The sequence below is a fragment of the Bombus impatiens genome, unplaced genomic scaffold, assembly GCF_000188095.3.
Source record: "Bombus impatiens unplaced genomic scaffold, BIMP_2.2 scf_1002, whole genome shotgun sequence".
NCBI lineage: Eukaryota > Metazoa > Arthropoda > Insecta > Hymenoptera > Apidae > Bombus > Bombus impatiens.
In genome coordinates, this window is record NT_177421.1 from 204,933 (window position 1) to 225,626 (window position 20,694).

Consider the following 20,694-nt stretch of genomic DNA (forward strand, 5'->3'; position numbering starts at 1 on the left):
AAAGGTTTCTCGATTCCTGCGAACGTTACGACGATCCGATTTTTGCATAAACGCGATAGAAAGTAATTTACGCGATATGACGTTCGCAGTCAAGACAATAGAAAAAACTTTAGTACGCGGGCCCCCTTGTCGCGGCCTATGAATAATGCATCGGTTGAAATGTAATTCATGAAATTCAGATGTGTTTATGTAACGAAATTACGTATTAAATTTCGCTTATTCCATTATTAATATTCCACAGCAGGCGGATCCCCCCACCATCGGCCGGATAAAGTAGCTCGCATGATTTGAATAATTTCAGAATTCCATCGATCAAGCACAACTGCCAGCATACTTTTCGATCAAATTGACATTCCGCGGAGGTTCGTTGTATAAGTAGCTATGCTGATGAATGTTTCACCATGCACGAGAAATTCTTTGATAAATAGAAAGTAATTTAATAGTCAATTAGTGGAAGTAAAAGATATTCTTTGTCAAGCATTTATATCTATTTGTTCCAAAAAATTGGTCTCACAGAGTGCTACAAATGAACAAAATTAACAAAATTAATAAATTATCGTATTCTTTTTCTATATTCCTTTTGTAATCTTCAAATGTTTGAATAGGTAGTTTCCTAATCATTCTCAAGGATAACTAGCTTTCTGCAATTTCGATATTTACGAACGTTGGTGTATATTTGTTACATAAATATTCGCCACTCAATCGAGAGAGAATTATCCCCAAGCATATTACGTTTAAACGAATCTCTGCCCTCGATCGAGTACAGTACCTTCTATATTCATTGCTTTGACAGGCAGTTACGTAATTCAATCCTATCAGTCGATAAAACGCGTAATATTTCCTATACTTCTGCGATTTTCCGTCTGAGTCGAAGGATCGTGGAACAATTGAGAACAATAATCACGTCGACAGAGTTGTTTCCACGAGGCATGGGATCGATCTCGCTTAAATAAATCAGCGAATAAACGAGGAAAGGAGACTAGAGCCAGCGAGAGTATCGAGGACCTCGAATTGCCATTAAATTACGGACGAAGAGATGGATGGGAGGTGGCGGTAGGAAGCCGATCGTCGTTAACGAAGCGCAAACGAGTCGAGCAAACAGCAGGATCGAGACGGAGGTAACACGGCGTGGAAAACAATGACTGCAGGCTGCTTGCTGCCTGCTGCTTACTTTTCAGCCAATTCGAGCGCGCCATCGTCTCCCTGGGGGTCGACAACTTCCGGATAAATCAAATATGTAGCAGACACGATGGCCGTGAAAGGGGTGACTCGATTGTTTCAGACAAGTATGTTGGAGATTCTTTGTTGTACCTTCGTGAGAAATGTCTACAGCCCGGGAGCTAGTGAAACGCGATAATGTCGTGTGTAATTAATTCGACGAGGTTTGCGTCACGTTCCACCGATCCGGGGTTGGATCGATCCTGTTAGGCTTCTTGCATGTGTTTGCGGAATATGGATTTCGAATTTCGTGGGGTTGCTACATGAGCGACGATGCCTTGATAATGGTGCTTATTAAGGCTGATCGAGGTGTGGCTGATCGGAAGGAGCCTCGCACCCTCCAGCAACCCCTGCACGAGTAGCGCGAACCTTGTACCCACCCGATTCTACATGTATGACGTCCGCCAACTCGTGTTTGCTCCATAATTTATTTACGGAAATGATTCTATTCCGCGGTGATATCTTAATCGTGAAATTTAGGTAGCTTCGATTTCTATACCAAACATGTCTCATTTAACTTTCCATGAGAAAGAATTTAAAATGAACGATTTGAAAAATGATCATCCATTGTTTTTGACTTCTGCAATAGTAAAAATAGCTATTTTAAACTTTTTATAGGAAATAGATATTAACACAATGTGTGTATAACACAATGAAATGAATAGCACAATACTATGTGAAATGAGTGCTAGAAGGTCGACGATTTTATTCGCAACAACTAATCGAAATAAAATAACGATAGAAACATTTCGAAAGGTACGAGAAAGAAATAACATTTTTAACGCAGAGGTAGTTCTCCAGAATTCGTAAGAACAGCGACAACGTGGACGATGGTGAGGAACGATGGAAAATACTATTTGTCCTATTGTTATATAAAAACAATTCACGAGAAACGTCGTATGCACGACGTGCATTTTTCGCTATTTACGCAACGATCCTGCTGTCACAGGAGATGGTGGCTTCGAGCTTCACGTCGTAGCGTGATATCGTGACTCTTTCACCATCGTACACGTCGTCATTTGCGATATTACAGTTCACAAACTGTCCGGCAGCAAGGTCCTTTGAGATGTCATTGTTCCAAAGCAGTTCCGAGCAGAATCGTGTGAACAAAAGGGGTCGTGTTCACTGCACGTTGTTTGCGATAACAGTATCCGTCTGTGCCGTTACTTCGCTACTGTGTATTTCACTGCAACGGATCAGTTGCCAAGGGAAGAAGAGAAAAAGAAAAAAGGAAAAGGAGGAAGAAGTTGAGTCGCTCGGGTACTGAGCTCATTTCAATGCTACAGATTAAGGGAGTTTTGATTCCTTGAATCAGTGACAGCAGATTTATCTTCTTTGGCAAAGTAATTATAAGATGCAAAGATATTTCTTTAAGCGAAGATTAAAGGGGGCAAACACGATAAGTCACGTCTGTCTTTTATAAAAATATTAAAATTTAATACACTGCCAACTGATTACCGTATCACTTAAATTTCAGAAATCTTAATATGTAGATTTTGCTCCTAATCTATCCATCCGTTCCTAACATTATATAAATCTCTTTTTGACCTAATAAAACCACTTCAATCGAAGATTAAACGTATAAGTGCGATTTAAAGAAAAATAAAAAGTAGCAAGATATATCGCGTAACGTTGGATAGCGTTAACTAGGAAATCCGATATTCTCCTCGAAAATGAAAAAAAGATCGCCGTATATCCGATACGAGGTAAAAAGGGACACAAGCATCGGGCCAGGATTATCCGAACAAAGAACTCTGACAACACAGAAATTCGATTTTCTCGTGAAAACGAAGATAAAAATTTTACTAAAATTTAATTGAAGCTGATGCACTGTATCGGTGCTTCGGTTCGACGAAGAAAACCAGTTCAAGTTACATCCTTTTCGGATTCGACATATTTCGGTTTCGTGTTCCTAATTATTCACGTCAATTATTTTCCTGAAACGTTATTAACTTATCCTCGATTATTCATACCAATTACAGTATTATTCGTCACCAGTGGAAACGTTGCCTGATCTCATTCTCGATCAAATACCGTGCACCGAAAATTAAACGATCTTATATGAGATCCGTAAATTCGTCGTTTACGAGGGTCAACACGAACGACCCAATTTTCTGGCACGTATTTTTCGACTATCTCACATCGGGAAAAACGGTTGCACGGTGGCTTACGTGCAAAAACCATGAACACGAACCGCGTGAAATCCAAACGGTATCTCTCGAAAGCAATTTTCGAGATTTTTGGAATTCTTCGAGCGCGTTGGTTCCTCTCAGACTACTCTCCTAAGCCGGGAAGTTGTTAAAGTTTTTGCAAAAAGCAATTACTGCTCGACTAATTTTTGTTCTTTCCTCGAAATGCGGTTGTTCTGACGCGATAAAGAATTGTCCCCGAGAAGAAGAAGGTTGGAAATTGTTTCTTCGTGAACTTTTAACGAAGGATAATTACGGCATCACCTGCAATCTCTTCTCGAGGACGTTTCTATCTGGAAAATATTAATCCTTTGAAAATTAGATTTGGAATTTTCTCTTGGTTATGCAAATGATGCGTTAAATTGTATATTTAAATGATATACATGACTACCGAACAGCTGGAAGTTTTATAAGAAACGTTCTCTACCTCAACTTGATTAGGAGACTCGAAGCATGACTCTCCAAGGCAAAGATTTTTCCTTAATTTTGCTGAAATATTACGAGGAAGATCGTGTTAGACGAGATAGAGTAAGTATCTACGTCATTTCTCTCGCAGACGCATGCTTTAATAATTACTTCGGATGATACAGTCTCCGTGAATTACGCGAGACATCGCAGATTGCGCTGTAATTTATTAAATTTACATCTTTAGGGTGTTTGAAAAAATGGGCTGGCTCATATCTCGGTAGTCGTCTAAATACGCGTATCGATTAAATAATTGCACGCCGCCGGTCAACTCGTGGAATATAAAGTAAAACGCGTACGAGGTGTGTATTTAAAAAATTTCTCGACTTTATATCATGGCCGGCAAGATTACAGAACTTACAGCCAGCAATTCTTTATACACCTCAAAAAATATTAAAATTTTACTTTACTCTGGAAATATCAAATTCGTCTAAATTAATTAAAATGAACTTGTCATATTCTTCTCGCATGTTCTTCTTATAATGTTCATAAGTGCATATTAGTTACTTGTTTTAGCACTAAATACCGTATATACATATTTATATATAAATTTTTAATATCGAAAAAAAGAGCAATAATAAAGTTACGTTCAGTGATCTCGGCATAAAACATACGCTCTCATTTTGCAATGATATTTTATAACATTTTATTTTAATAAAACTAATGTTTCTACGAGGCGTAAAAAAATTATCGTCAGCGACTGTATATTTTAGGTCCGATTTGTAATGTATTTTAATTCCATGGAGAGTTGCAATCGTCGAGATCGCTATATCGGACAGAAGATCAAGCGTTTTGTCGGTGCACACCTGGAGCTTGATGAAAACATCAATAAGTTACAGCGTAATCTCCTTTTCATCCTTTTATCATTATCTATTCCAAAATCGTAATATTCCAGAGCGACCGATTAGAGTGAGTAATTCGCTTTAACACTGGCCGTTACTGAAAAGATCCGTGTAAAGATACATCTAAATATTCGAGACGGGGTGCTTAATTACCTCCAAAGCCTCTTAACGCAAGTTTTATCGAAATGAAGTCATTATACAAACACACCGAGGACGGAATCGCGGAAAATGTTCTTGAGCTTGATAAATTCGTCTCTTGTTTAATCACACGCCAGTGGTTTGCGTGTTACGCTACTAATCGATAATCCGAAACACGACCGGCACACCTTTCAAAATATTCCTAGAAAATACTTGTTAAGAATCGTGGATCTTAATCGCCGAAATAAATATATAGCAACACTTCGATTACACTTAGAATTGGTATCAAAATAGTTTCAGATTTATTTGATATGTGATTTACAAGATATTCATCGATACGCGTTTCCACGCGTCTCAGCACTCTCTTTGTCTCACCATTTTCTTTACCGCACTACCAACAGAACACTTGCATTCTTCTGTTTTACGAGACGCTGTGCACGCACATACTCCCACACACTCATATATGTGTGTTGCTATTACGCGGCTAATCTAGTATAGAACATAAAATTACACATATTTCAATAATACTAATTCCGAAATTACCTAAGGAATTACAATGGAGTATCTGAACCTCTATTGTATGAATATTCTGTTATCCGATTGTTTGCGATGTCTTTGTATGCCACGGGGATGACGCGACAAGCAATAAACGTCGGCTGATCTTCGATACGTTATTAATTTACAAACCATCCTGTTAAGAACAGAATGTGCGAGTGATTCCGTAGTGTATCTGATTCGACCCAACCATCGGAAAATTTTTCCCCAGTTAACGAGACGACCATTAATCATCACGCTAAGCGGACGCCAAAAGTGCCATCTGAAATATATCTGATCGTGGAAGTGTTGGCATCTTAACATTTAGGTCAACGAAATGCAGAGTGACAAACTGCCGAGAACCGTTCTTTATTCATTAACTCGTTTGGTTCTATTTAATCACCGATGAGTCCCACTCACGTCGAACGAGACTGGAAATCCTTTAACGAGGAACTACAAGATAATTAACCGACAGCTCAATTAACTTTACCAAGCATCGAATTATGACGCAGCTTAGACCCTGATGTGCACGATGAAGTGTATTTTTCGGCCAAGAGCTTAACGAAGCATCATCGTTTCAGTCTTCCATCTATAAAAGTTGTTATGACGAAATAGCGTAGTAGTACAAATTTATAGGCATTTATCTTCTCAATTGTTTAAGGATTACGTTCATTTAACGAAATATGTTTGCAATCCGGACGTGAATATTATATCCCGAGGATTGTCAGTTCGATTAGCAAGTTAACTCGCTCTTCTCGATTAAACGGTCAAAAAATGGGCCAAACTAAACAGAAGAAAAGAAAGGAAAAGGATGGTATTTAAAGAATCGCTAATTGTCCTCGACGATTTCAAAGCTCGTTCGTCAGTCAACCGAGCGAGAACACTCGCGTTTTTTCCAGGGGACGACAGGGACCGGGCATGACGTTTTCCGTCAGATTTCGTTGAACGACTAGTTGAAAATGCGAACACGAAGGACCCTTGTGATCTGTCTGCATCTCCTGTTTCCCACGAAACGCGAGTAGTTCAGTCGTACGCGGATGTAAACCGGCCCAAAGAGAGCGCGCGCCGGCAACGCTGCGATCCGTCTAGAGACGTCAAAGTTCCTGTCGACTAATTACTACGACTCTTGCCCCTCTGACAGCCAGACAGCCGGTACTAATGCGACGGAGTAGCTCTTGCACGCCGGGACATCCGTCAAATCTCATTTGCCTGCCTCTTACGATCCAGTGTTTCACCGACTGCCGAGGTTCAGCTCGATTCCAGCTCCGCGCGACGAGCAACGAAAGTCGTTTAGGTTCGTAGACGTGCAACACGGCCAATAATAACCGACTCGGCGAGCGTAAAATTAGTTTCTGATTGGATTAACCCGACCTAGTCGACCGACGGCTGTTCCTCCCAGCTTTTTCACCGGATGGCTATTTTCGCGAGACCGGACGAAGTTGTCGGCCATCGACCGATGTGTCCTCCTACACACATTGTCGACTATTCGACTTTCACGTGGTAGCTGTAGCCCGTAGCGAGGCTCTCGTTACGACATAAATAGAACTAACGGCGCTCTATACAAATCAAGTGGTGCACGTGGTTATGTAAAGAGCAATGACTTGGAAGAATTTAAAGACAGCTTGCAGATATTTAGGATTTACGTTAAGGGAAAAGGAGGGCATATAAATTGTGAGAGCGATTAATCTTGCTTCGTGATTCGTTTTACGACTGCATTCGTTAAACCTAACTTTAATTTGATTTTAAAACACAGTGATTAATAAATTGCGGACACTTATGTACTTATGGGAAATTTTAACGTGTAAAATGCACAGAGTGCACATAATACGGAGAAGTATATAAAATATACAAAGTACAGTGACGTCTGAAATTTTCGCTATAATCGAAAAACATGAATTTGCGCCAATTTTGTGATTAATATAGAAATTTTGAATGAAAAATTGAATTGAAATGTTATACGTAATTTAAATCCAGCAATGTTTAATTTGTCACGCGTTTCACTCGATATGACGAAGCAAGGGGTTGTAGTCGTTCAACTCAGGTAGATCTCCGAATCTGTGTGATCCACTGGTAGATCCACAGGTTTCTTTCTGTTCTCTGACTTCTATCGGAAGTTGGTGGATTCGCGGTGTTTAACTTGTCTTGTAAGTTCCGGTTTAACGTGCGCGAAATACATGGACGCCAGGATTCAGGCAGTATGTAATTCTAGCAACTCAGGTAGTAACGTTATCCTGTTCATTCCTGACTAATCCTCATTGCGGTTTAAACGTTCCAGTTACGGGATATACCTACGTTTTGGAAGGCTCAGGCGTCGGACAGGCAAGAAAATGTGGCTCGTTTCGTCACTGGCAGAGGGGAAATTATGCAAATGGATAGGCGATGGTTCGGAAGTTTAGCAAAAATGTTTGAGATACCATTGATATTATAATTCGGCAGGCAGTGTTTCTTAAATCTTATCCGCATTACGGTACCATATCGGAAATACCGGCGGTCTATAATTTGTCGTGCTGAATTATGCATGTAGGCGCAAGGACTGCAATTTCAATATTTGCCAGAGATCGATATTTTCGTTGACTTTTACAACGCTTAACCGCGCGACGCGGCGTTCAGAAGGAATATTTGCATAACGACGATACGAGGAATCGTAAAGTCAATTTCGTGCACACCGTTTCTCACGTACAGTATATGTACTTTTGCTTAACCAGCTTTTATAGGACCAAATATCTGGCCGTTTAGTTCGGAAATGTATAGATTTATTATTCAACGATTATCAATGGAAAGAAGTTTATAACGCTTATTATCTATATATACAGGATGTAACAAAATGGGTGATGAATATTTGTAGGGTCGATCCCTAATCGTTAGAATGTAAAGTTGACTCGTTTGCAATCTTCTAAATCAGGATAGATAAGCGGAGTCCCATAAGAAGACGGTCAGAATGTTGGAAGGAACGAAACTGCGTCGTTATGCTCCAGACAGCTTCGCGTTTGGCTAGCAGCTTCATCTATTACAGAATTTCCCGGACGACGGATGCAATTTCTACGATCATCGCATGAATATGCAAAATGTACGTTCAAACAGCTCGATGGTGAACCGGCTAGAGGGAATTACAATTCTAGCGGAACATTTTCGAAAACAGGACGCGATGCGACCAAAACTATCACCGTTGCAAACTATGTTTTTATTGTACGCGATTTCACGACACGATTTGGCCTCTGCGCGGATAAATCGCCCGCCCGGTGTTGATAAATGATATTTTGATTTGCGAATTTCCGCAACGTCAAGCCTGTTATTTTCGATAGTTTGCACCGTGAAAATCATGAAAATCATAACGCAGGAAAGTACACGTATACGATAAAAGCTTCGAAGCGGAGAGAAAAAAACTTCACCAAGAGGAAAAGCAAGAACTTTGTTTCAAGTTGTAAGTTTCTTTCGTGCACGGACTGTTCACGTCCAGCGAACGATATTTGCCGCACCCTGTATATTTACGCTTGCCACCATTGTCGCTAACTTTCCGGAAAATCGTGGCCTCGAGAAAACTTTCTTAATTATCGGCGGATGAGCTACAAGAGGAAGTATTGGTTTCGGAGGTTGGTCGAACGCTGGATCGAGGCTGGCCAAGTAACCGTGCAACTTACTCGCATGATTTTTCCCGCTTTTGCGAACCACGAAATTAAAAGTGAGACGAAGAAACCGATAGGTGACGATGGAAGGCCTTGGAGGCAGAAACAGCAGAACGACGAGGCAAAATCTAGCGGCAGTCAGCATCCGTGAGGAATAGATGGATCTTGGTATGGGTACATTATAATGAAATCGGTTTTCGCTTAGCGCGCCTCCAAGCAGCCTTTATTAAATCTGTGATTCCGCCGTTTTCCTTTCTCTCCTTCGTTTTTTACTTCTCTCCATCTTTCCACAGACCGCGTCTTTTTCTTTTCTTCTCCTTCTTCTTCTTCTTCATTTTTTTCTCTCTTTCTTTATTATTCTCGACTTCATTCTCGATAGACGGCGCGAAAGAGGTGAGCAGGTCTTTCGACTGTCTTTCATCCCCTACCCGGTGCAAGCCCTACTCGTCTTCCAAAGGATCTTGGTCGGATTTACAATGGGAATTCGTATTATAGTTCCCTGCCTTTCGCCTGTTTCCCCGGCGGATTGTCGTCGGAACGACGAACAGAGCCGCGAATATACGACTCGCCGAGAGATTGTGCCTGACTTGCGATTTTTATGGTCTTCCGGCTCGAAAGAGGGAAAAATATAAGCACCGAGCTTCGAGAATATTCCGCGGCAAGGCCGGCTGTAATAACTTATTAAAAGCCGGGAACTCAACACGAAAAGAAGCTTTCTACCTTTTATTGGCTGAAACAATCCTCTCCTTTAGTCGTGCACTAACCTTTCGCTGACACGACTCAAGAATTATGCTCTTACCAAAGCAGACCATTCGCGAGTTACCCAATTCTTATACATCGTTTTTTCTTCGCGTATGAGATACGGGTCGAAATTCACCAGACAGAAAGCACCAAACAGTTCGAAGCAGCTAAGTGTTGACGGAACAATGAGTTCGCTTATTGAATCTGGCCGTGATTTATGCATATCGGGGCGCCGCACCGTTTGTCGCTTTCCAATTTGCGCGTTCAACCGACGCCCGTGCACGGCCGGGAACGTGCAAATCATTTCAGACGGTGCGGCACGGCGTGGAAAAACAGTACGGGAAATCTGTAGTTTTTTAGCTGCAGACGGTGGCCCTGCCGTGTCGAAGGATATGAAAGCCTGTAGATCGATATTAAACGGTGATTTAACAAACTTTTATTAAAATTCAATGAAACCCGATCGTTTGTCGCGCCGTCATCGTTGGAAACGTGCGTGGACAACGAAAATCAAATTAGTTTTCTCGTTGAGGACGTCGTTACTTTTTAAATTCAACCGAAGCCTGTCGACAACTGGTACATGGACGAATACATAAATAACGAAGCCGAACGTGCTCGTTATCGCCAAGTGACGCGACCATCGAACATGATTTTTTCATTTAATTTCCTTTCCATAGCGTCAAATTTGTACAATCTCTGACCGACGGCACGTTTGGAAAATCTGTAACATTTTTTATTCAACCTATTTTTCTTCTTTAGTCCTTCTACAATTTTTTGCAAATAATGTATAGGATTGGATATATTTTATATTTTTCGATATATTGTAAAGTTCCAAAATTGTTTTCTCGTCTTTATGATTTTTTGTCAACGTTTTTCATCGACGTGGTGAAGTTTAGGTTGGAATATATTTCTATACATTCATCAGTATTCTCCTGTGTCCACAAAGTTTACACATTTTTTTCTTGACTCGGCGTTCTCGAAAGATTTACAACGTCAAAGCTTCCTCTTTTTCGTTTTTTTTTTAAAAGATTCGTACCTTTTTATGGAAAATTTTCAATAACTTTTTTTTCGTTTTGTTTTATCAGAACTTGTGTTTCCAAAATCGCATTTACTGCGATGGAAACAACACTGGTGAGGAAAAGCGGTTGAAACTTTTTTGCATGAAGCATCCGAGATCGATGCAGCTTGCTTCGCAACCACTCGACTCACTTTGCCATCCTGTTGCCCTATCTCGTTTATCAATTTGGCCACATTTGTCACATACGGATGGCAATCCACTGCAGGTCTAAATTAACAATTACTCCTATTTCACCATAAATGCAGTGGCGATTACATCGCCGCAGATATCTATTTTATTCCCCACGTTGCTGCATCCACAACATGGAAACGTATACTATCGTCCGTAATAGCATTTGGTAATTACTTACTGAGTGTATTCTATTACCGTATTTGCACATTCGGTGCAATTCGACCAACATTTTTAAAGATCAATATTTTTCTTATATTTTCTATTTTTGTGCGAATTTTTCATTCTTCTCGTTAATCATATTAAAGGAGTCCCAATTGAATTCAATTGTACAAGCATTTCATATATTTCCAGTAGTTTGAAAGTGTCGATATATGTATGGCCGATAATATATCATTTTACACCTAACTCGACACCCGGCAACATGTTGCACACTTAAAATTCTGTGATCGTCTAGCTCGTTTTCTTCATTGACAAATTCTTCCAAGGAACCTGACATTCGACGTTAATCGAGCACGTTGTATCGCCGCCGCGGAATACGGTTAACTGCGACCACGTTGCAGCTCGTGCGTTCGTGTGGGCGTACACATTAAACGGGTGGTCGGGCGCGCGTTCAAGCCAGCAGCATATCCGGTCTCGGTGATTTAATGGAAAGCGAAGCAATCTATGCGTTTACCTTTGTCATTATCGTCGCACGTGTGCCGCCTCTGTCTTCTGGCGTCTCTGTTCGTCAATTTTCCTTCTTCTTCCCTTGGCTCAATTTCTCGTTTTTCTATTCCGGCCGCTTTGTCTTCCTCTTTTCCGCCCTTAATTCGATGCAAGAGTTATTCGCTGGGAAACGTAACAGCCTACGAGCTTGCCAGATTAGTTCTGAATATAGTTGGCTAGAGTCTGCGAGATTCTCCAGATTGCCATGAATATTTGACGAGGTACGACCCCAAAGGTGTGCTTTCCAGGTGGAGAAGATGCCACCACGTTGGATCACGTGGCTCTCCATATGTTCATCGATTCTAACTGGTATCGTAAAACGACCGTGCTTCGATCCTATTTTGGTCTACTTCGGGCAAAGTTGGCTGCACCGTCTTGTTAAAGCCGCGAATCATCTGCGAACCATTGTTCATCGTACCAGCGTGTTTAAATCATCCATTGATTAGCAATTTTTATTTTCGGAATCATTGATCAATGACTCAGAGTGTAACACGATTTCGTGCCATAAATCGAGGTGAAAGCTGTCTTTCAGAACGCGTTCGTTATTTTTGGATCACTCTTACCACACTTCGCCAGGTCGTGTTCATAGTACATTAAATTTAATGAACGCGTTAACGAAAGTGAATAGGTACGTTGCTTGGCGCAATACGTGTGTAGGACGCAGGCTACCATCAAGCATTCCTGCGGATACGTAATCGTTTTAATCTTTCCGCCATGTTAAATAATTTAGATTACCTCGTATTTCTTCAGGATAAGTCTCGCAGGTTCTATCTGACTCCATTCTTCAGTGTCTTACACCGGGATCGTTTAAGCGTCGTATAACAATGCTGAAATTCTTTTCTCGCCTATTCAAAGTACATTTTAATCTCCAGTTACCCCCGAATATATGTCAAACCCGATATTTTCTTTTCTCCGACCGCGAATTTCAAAACGAATTTAGGAGCTTAGCGGGACAGCGTTAAAAGGAATTCGCGATTCTCGCGCACAATGTCTCTGGGGCTTGGTCCAAAGTTATAATATGTTAATGCGTGGAAATTTCCCTAACTTTTATAACCCGGCTGCCATATAACGTTACGTTACACTTGCTTCGAGTACGAGAGTCTTCCCAATAGAAACTTCATTTCATTTATTTACATCTCGCAGAATATCTCGTCAAAGTGCATTGAATCAATTTGAAAATGGATCTCTGTGGAAGTTTCGAGGGTAAAGTAGCTAAATCCTTGCGGCAGTGATCATTTGAAGATTTCGTTAATTAATACGATTTCGAGAGAATTGGGTCGGACAACGGTACACGTAAAACCTGTTCATCGATTGGGAGAATTTTTTTTACGTTTCGCCGTGCTACAGTCGCTATTCTTTCGTGTAATTGATTCTCGTTGCTCCATCGGATGATGTAACGGCAATTAATAATCGTGTGCCACGACAAGGGTTTTATCGAAAGCTACTTTTTAACGGCGCATCGTAGCGGTGTCACGTTGCTTCCTATGGCGCTCCGAGATCGCTGTGATTTCCCCATACATAAAATGGGAAACACGTACGCGAACACAACACGAGAGGCACGTACTCGATCGAATCGTTAGAAAGCAGAGGCTGTAACTCGAAGCCGTTCCATCGATTTTCAATAATTTTTTCGTATCGTGCTGCGAAGTTACGTCTCTCTCGACGTGGTATTAAAATATTATCGAAACGGCATGTCTCTTCTATCTCGTCTGCCGCGAATCACGTCAATCAATTTCAATGGGTTTTTCCTCTTTTTTAATACCAGTATCCGATGCCGGTTGGCTCCGAGTTGCGCAGTTTGTAGCAATCGAGTGCAAAAATGTAAAAGTGGATGAAAATTTCGTTGTAAAATCATGGGACTGACGTGAATCGCGAGAAGTCGAGTGCAAGCGAGCATTCTGTTTTATGAGTTTCCCTGAGTGTCATCGATTGCACATTTCAATCTCTCCTCTTGAATTAATTTTATACTATCTTATTATTTCCCTTGGTTCTGGTCGAAATGACTGATGGTTCAGCCGAAAAATATATAACAAAAATTTCGTTTTGCAAAATCTGTCAAAAATTTTGGCTTTATATATTTCGTATTTTTTATGTCTCAATAAGTTTTCAAGTCATCTAAGATTTTCACGTTGAAAAAATTCTCAACTCGTAGTTGCAAACGTTGTTTCTTTTGGAACACTGGTAGCCTTAGTTACACGTGTCTGATTGAAAATCATAATTGTGTAAGTCATCTCATCTCTGGAAGTTAATCTTCGTAAAGCTTCATAGAATCTTGGTAGCAAAAGAGAATTATCATTTCGCTATAATCCCAAGTCTTTCGAGATATTAGTCGGTAAACACGTTCCTGACTCGAACGATCAATCACGATCGACCACGAGTAGAATAAGTCAGCAAACGATCCGTCCCTAATATTAGAAATCGGTCTTTGACAGTGAATAAAGCAGGTGGAACTGGCCGCGGAAGAGCGAATTAATCAGTTAGTTAGAAACTCGGTCGACATTAGAAACCCATCGTGTTCACGGAGCAAGTAACTAGGCCAACTAAAACTACCTGCCCCTAATAACTATCCTACTCTCATGAAATTTACTCCCTTTCCGCATAACTCGTTTTGTCGATATAAAAGGACGCGAATGGAATTTTATGTTTAGTCAGCGATTCTTTCAGCTATCCTTCGATTACGACAATAGACCCCGATTTAACGATTTCGAATTCTTCGCGACAGCTCTGAGCCGTTATATCGATGTCGGCCGTCGTGACAGCTGTATCGACAATATCGCATCGATATCTGACGTCGAACGAAGCAACGCCTTTGTCGTCCCGCGTCATTCAGAGCAACGGTGCTGAATATTTTGCGTCGCACCACGTTATCGAAAAAATTTCTCGCCCTTCTGATCACATTCCTACGAATATCAATTATAATTGAAAGCATCGCTACATTACGAATGTTTATGCAAATTCGTATTTGTATGAATATCTAGTTGCATTATTTTCCTCAACTAGCTTAACTTAACGTTTCAGCAATTTCTACTACCGACTGAAACTTATTATATAATTTGTTGGAAAGATATTTCGCGATTTAGCGATTCTACGATCTCCATCATCAGTGTATAATTATAATTATAATTAATATTCTGTTAACCGATTCGAAACAGACGCAGACCTTGAGACATACGATCTTGGAGATATCTCTGGGCAGTAACCAAGGATTCAGTATCTGGGTCATATACAAGGATTTACATGACCAGTCAATTTGTGGATTACAGTTAAATAACTCGTTGAGTTAGAGAAATGAATTACCCAAGCCATAAGATAATGATTGGCTCTAAAATCAAGTAAAAAGTAAATGTTCGAAAATCATTGCGATTAATGTGATAAAAAATTCCGGTCGCGAACGTCAAAGGTTAAGTCGAAAGTAAAAGATACATCGTTCGTCTGATACAAAAGTCGTTTCACGCTACTGCGATAAACATCACCGTTGTTCTTTCCAACAAGACACAGGGGATGATTCTCGTGTCCCTGATGTGCATCCGCGCGGTTCGTGTAACGAAGAAGCGCGAACCAGAGGTTCAATCTCTCAGCGTTTCCGCGTGTGAATCGTCGTAGAAGAAACTCACAGTTAGAAGAGAAACAATTCTTTTCCTTCTCTTTGAATCAATTTCGCGTTCACGTACGTGCGGACGTATTCGGGCGGGAAAGAAACGATCGCAATGGTACGACCTTTTTAACGGGATAATGTCCTGTCCCTTCGATATTATCGCTAATTCCCGTCAACCAGCACCGCGATGAATAATAGTCTGGAAACGAGCGGCTCGCAGAAAAGAACCGTCTAGTGGTGTAATTAAGAAATTCTTCACGGAGACGCGACGATGGACTGCCATTTTAAGTTGCGCGCAAAGGTAGAGACCAACGGGTAAACCTATTTACTTGCGACCCTCGTGCAAATTCTTGCATTTGAGATTTTCGTCGCAACGGGACAGCCTTTTCTGTAAACAGAGACGAATTGCTTAAAGCGAAGCCTTTATACCGGCCAGAAACGGAATGGAGCACGGTTTAACGAATTTCTCGTACCGCCCACGAGTAATGGCTCGATTGTCAGTCCACGGAATTCACCATGACGTTTTTCACCGCGCCACTCTATTTGTCTCGTGGCTCTACCACGGCTGTCCTTCTGCTACGTGTCTACACTCGGTAAGCTCCTTATAATTTCTACTGGAGGGAAAACAATGCTTCGCAGAATCGATAGCGTTCCATTGAAAATTTTCCTTCTTCACGATTTCATTCTCAAGAAAGAACGTGATTCTATAGCTTGTTAGTAATTAAGGAACGGGAATTTCACAACAATACTTGTTGTTCGACGATTCGGAAATTTCTCGTGAAATCTTGCCAGATGGCTGGAAAAATATAAAAACAAGGATCGATTTCTTTGAAGTCGTTGACATAACGAATGCAGCGTTCTCGCTTTCGTGTCGAAACGACGAGGCCACTTTTCCGGCCGATATTATCATCGAAATCGAGCGCGGACGGCGCTGGGAACAGGATCGCCGTCTTTCGTGGGATTATCATTTAAATTGGCAATCGATACTAGACCAGAATTATTCCTATCTCCTTTTCTTCTCTATTTTTTCATTTCATTTTTGTCCTTTTCTTTCTCCTATCCTTCTTCCCTTCGTTATTTCTTTTTTTCATTCGTTTCGCTATGTGTATGTTCACCATGTAGTTACTGTTCACCCTGTCACATTAGACATCGCGCAATTTAAACGTATCACCACAAAATTTTTGAAATTAAAAAATAAATTCTTCCCTTTTCAGGGAATCGCTGATAGCGAGGTTATAAAACTTTGTTTCCGCTCGATATTTGCTTCCTCGCTTTTTTCTTGGCAAACGAACTGTATGAAATATGCTAAGAAAACCGTAGCGACGCATTCTTGGATGTTTGCCTTTGTTGCATCGTCGTGGAAACACCACGGAATTTTTCCTCGATGGTAGAGCTTTCTTTTATCGATACAAAGTCAGCAACGAGTATCAAAAAGGATTCATCGATGTCTCAAGCGCACTCTTTCTCCACGCCCTTTATTTTCGTGTCTGTCAAAGGGTTATTTTTCCAATTAACCATGAAGAGTTAGGATCCCATTGCCGTGGCCATGACGTGTACACGACAAATCCGCTGTTTCATGCCTCTGTGCACACGATACCGGAGCAAACCTAAGCTTGAATGGCTCCATCGAGACTCGTAGCATTTGATCTGGTTACACAACCTCGGCACAGAATTCTCCTCTCCCTCCTCACCTTTGCAAGCCTGTAATTCCTTTACCGATACCAACCACGTTCGATTACGTTTCTTCGATGAACATTAATTTCGAGGTTCGCCGAGCCGGACTCCTTTGTTCCACGATGCTTCTTCGTTTTTGCCTCGAGGCATTTATCAACGTGCACGCGTGCATCCAATGCATCCATGTGCATTGTCTCGCGAAACGCATCAGTTTATGAAATAAAACATGTTTCGGCATTTTATGCCGTCGTAAACTTTCTTGTTTTACGTTCCAGTGTCTTCGTCCATGAAGACACTTGTTTCAAATATCTCGTTCGTGAACTAATCACGTTTGTATCGCTTTGTTTCAGTCCCTTCTTTTTACATAGAATGACGAATGACTTTTCCACGTATTTTTTGCGTAACAACGGAGAACGTACTTCTTCTATTATCGAGGTGAATTTTAGTTTGACAGAATCTGATAGAATGTGACATTCAGATGGTGAAGTTACGTAAGAGTAGCTGACGTGAGATTCTATAACGTTGAATGAAGCGTAAATTTTGAAAAAGTACCACCTTTCGCATAAGGAAATAAAACGAGAACTCAATGATATCTCGTTTGTATAATATATGCAGAACATTCTACGTAAATTAATGGGGACCACAGCAAAACGTTTGAATATTTATAATTAGCGAGTAAATCATTGCCGTTTAAACAGCAGCATTTCATATTTGTAACGAATGTCGGTGATTAATTTGTAATTGTAATTACCATTATTCTGGATTGTTTGTTCATTAACATCGTAATTTTTTTTCGTTTCCTTTGTTTCTATTTTTCTATTGATTTTACACACAAAAGAAAGAGAGAGAGAGAGAGAAGAAAAAGGGAGAGAGAGAGAGAGAAAGAAAGATACAATTACTTTGATCATTTTGAAAGATAGAGTCATTGAACGAAATGATAATTTGTTAAAAAATTTCGCATGAATGCGCTTATTCGTACAGGTCGGTGGAGGCGGCGAGAAATAAACGGCGCAAGAAATTTATTGTTATCGCGGAGGCGATATCGCGAAAAATTCACGTTTCACGCATCGAAAGTTTTCATCGAAAGAAACGCGTTTTCCCAGGCGAAAATTACTCGTTACGAAAGGTTAAAATGAAATTTCCTACTGCACCCGTGTTTTTACGATCTTCGTCGATTAACGGTGTACGGTTTGCTTTTATTACCACGTGGAACACAGCGAGAACTAAATTTCTTATAATATTTTAAGATACGATCACCGAGGTAGCTATAAATCGTTGTAATATCATTAATTTGCTACGAAATAAAATTCTGTCGTATTATTTGATCTATGTTCGTAATTCTCTCTTTCTCCCTGCGTAACATCGAGTTTATTTTACGGCGACGTCGTTACGATCCTTCTTTTCTTTCCATGAATAATTTCGAACCAGGAAGCACGGAGAAGAAATCTGATCTCTCGCGTCAACTGTCGATCCATTCTTCGGCAATTATTCGAATATTTCCATTCTTCACGCAACCGGAAATATTTGATCGAGCAGAAATAGAATTTGCTGCAAGTTCCCGAAAACTTTATAGACCGTACCGAATTTTACTAGTTGGAATATTTGAAAATTACCGACGCTGGAAAAACGTGTATAAATCCATCGTGGAAAACCAGTTGTTTCGAGTTCTAACTAAGAGACTCAGCCACTATACGCCAGGTTCACGAAAGTTTAATAATTAACGATGTTTTTACAAACATTCCGTCGAAACTTCTTCGAGCAAATGATTCATGAATTGCGGGCGCGACCGAATCAATAACGCGCTCGGTGCAATGAATCACGCGAAACATGACATCCGGTACACACCGAGTGTAACAAGCGTTGATAAAGATATTTCATTACTCTACTTTCGGAGCAGACTTAACGGCAACGCGTCCCTTACTATATATATATCTGTCCCCATTTATTTCCAAAATTAAACGAGACCGCTGCTAAACTTTTCAGTTGGATATATTTTTAACACGCTCTTTATTATATTCCAAATCTGCTTCCCTGTAATTATCAAATCGAGAAAGGAAACGCCAGGCTGCTCAAAATCGCTACTTTCTTCGAAGCAAATCAACGTGCATGAAATACGTAAAACGTTAGATTCACGTACTAATTTATAAAATTACGTGAGGTCATTTTCTAAATCAATCTACGGCGAAAACAAGCTTGAAAAAACAATATCTGCCTAATATTCTCGCAAGATCCTGCAAAGAAAAGAATATCCAGAGGTCTCTACAAGCTTCATCAAACTTTACTCAGAGTGACGTCCCGCACATTTTTCTTTCACGAGACGGAGCCAATGTTTTGATCGAGGAAAATACTCAGCTCCGTTTTCACTGCGATAGAGCAGCGCGAAGGGTGCAGTGATTTGTGTTTCTAATCTCGAAGGGGCATCCAAAATGAACGCAAACGGTGAATAGACGTATCGACTGTAACGGAGAACGAGCAAAAAACATCGTCGATGGAATTGCGACGTCAACTTTTTGGTATCGGACGAGACTCACCTCCGTTCCTTTCTATCGAGCGGCTCGGAACGTCGCTCGGACCAACCGATACTTCTAATTGCTCGGGCTTAGTCGGACCAGTCAGTCGATACTCGGTTTGGATCGAAAGAACGAATGGAAGAAAAGACCAGTCTGTTGTCACGAGAATTGCGTTTTTGCGTGCGGTTCGATAACACGGTCCCAGGTACGGCGTGACAGCCATCGAAATAATTCTTCAAGGAGAAACGAATCGCTTTCTGTGCTCGATAAACGCCAAGAAAAGTTCCGGGAATCGTAGAAAGCAACATCCAGATGAGGAAAAAGTATGAAGTGGAGGAAACTCGCGGGGAATACGGTCACGAAACTGTGCCAGTATCGAGGGTGTAACGAATCGAAGGTACTACTCGGAATATTTCTGCTGCGTTTAATAAGGCCCGATCACGCGATGTAATTATTTTCTGTTGAAAACGGAGAGACGAAAAAAGGAACATGGAACGGTTAGCGAGCGATTAAACTTCGATCGATCGAAACGATCGGATCGTTTCCTGGCGTGCGCCATTAACTCTTAAAGAAAGGAAAGGATGGCGATGAATTTTGTACAGTCAGTCGATTAAAACTATAATTCTAACGGGGACAGATTGAAAATTAGAACAGTTAAGTAGTACGAGTCGAGCATGGGCGAATAGGTGGCATCAGACGTTACGTGTAATAGTGGTACCGAATTGATTTCTAGGTTATACTCGTGGAATGCTTATGTACGTATAGTACATAGTCGAACATAGGTGGAGAAAGTTTGAAAAAGCAGCCACGAGTACGCTTAAACATAGAAGAACCGCGGAGGCAAGTAGTACGACTCAACCATTTCGTCGAATCGCAGGTCGCTTTGCTTTTTGCGCTTCGTGCTATTTTCTTTCAGATCTCGGTTACACTCGTGAAAGGCCTTTAGCACCGAGTCGTAAAGCAAGAGCACGAAACTTGTCACAAAAGCGAAAGAACGCGAAATTCCAACTATAGCATTACATCCTCTTTAAACAGGAGAAAGAAGAAAAGGAGGGAAGAAAGTCGCGAATTGAAACGCGTCAGGATACCGCAAACAGGGTGTTGAGTCGCGCCGCGTCGCTCCTTCCCCCTTTTATCGAGGTCCAACGCGAACCAAGTTGAACCAAAAACCGCGACAACGTGTCACGCGAATCGGTTTTTCCACTCGAGTACCG

The 20,694-nt window shown here is 40.9% G+C and overlaps 1 protein-coding gene across 5 annotated transcripts in view; it reads right to left on the reverse strand.

Moving 5' to 3' along the window:
* Positions 1-20,694, reverse strand: part of LOC100740194 (protein artichoke) — a 178,998-nt gene that overhangs the window by 64,813 nt on the left and 93,491 nt on the right. Inside the window, exon 1 of one of the 5 annotated variants that reach the window (XM_033323436.1) lies at positions 19,502-19,777. The exons of the other annotated variants lie outside the window; for them this stretch is intronic. The gene's annotated coding sequence lies outside the window, so the exon portion shown is untranslated. Of the gene's footprint in view, positions 1-19,501; positions 19,778-20,694 lie in introns of those variants that run through there. 5 annotated transcript variants of the gene reach the window in all.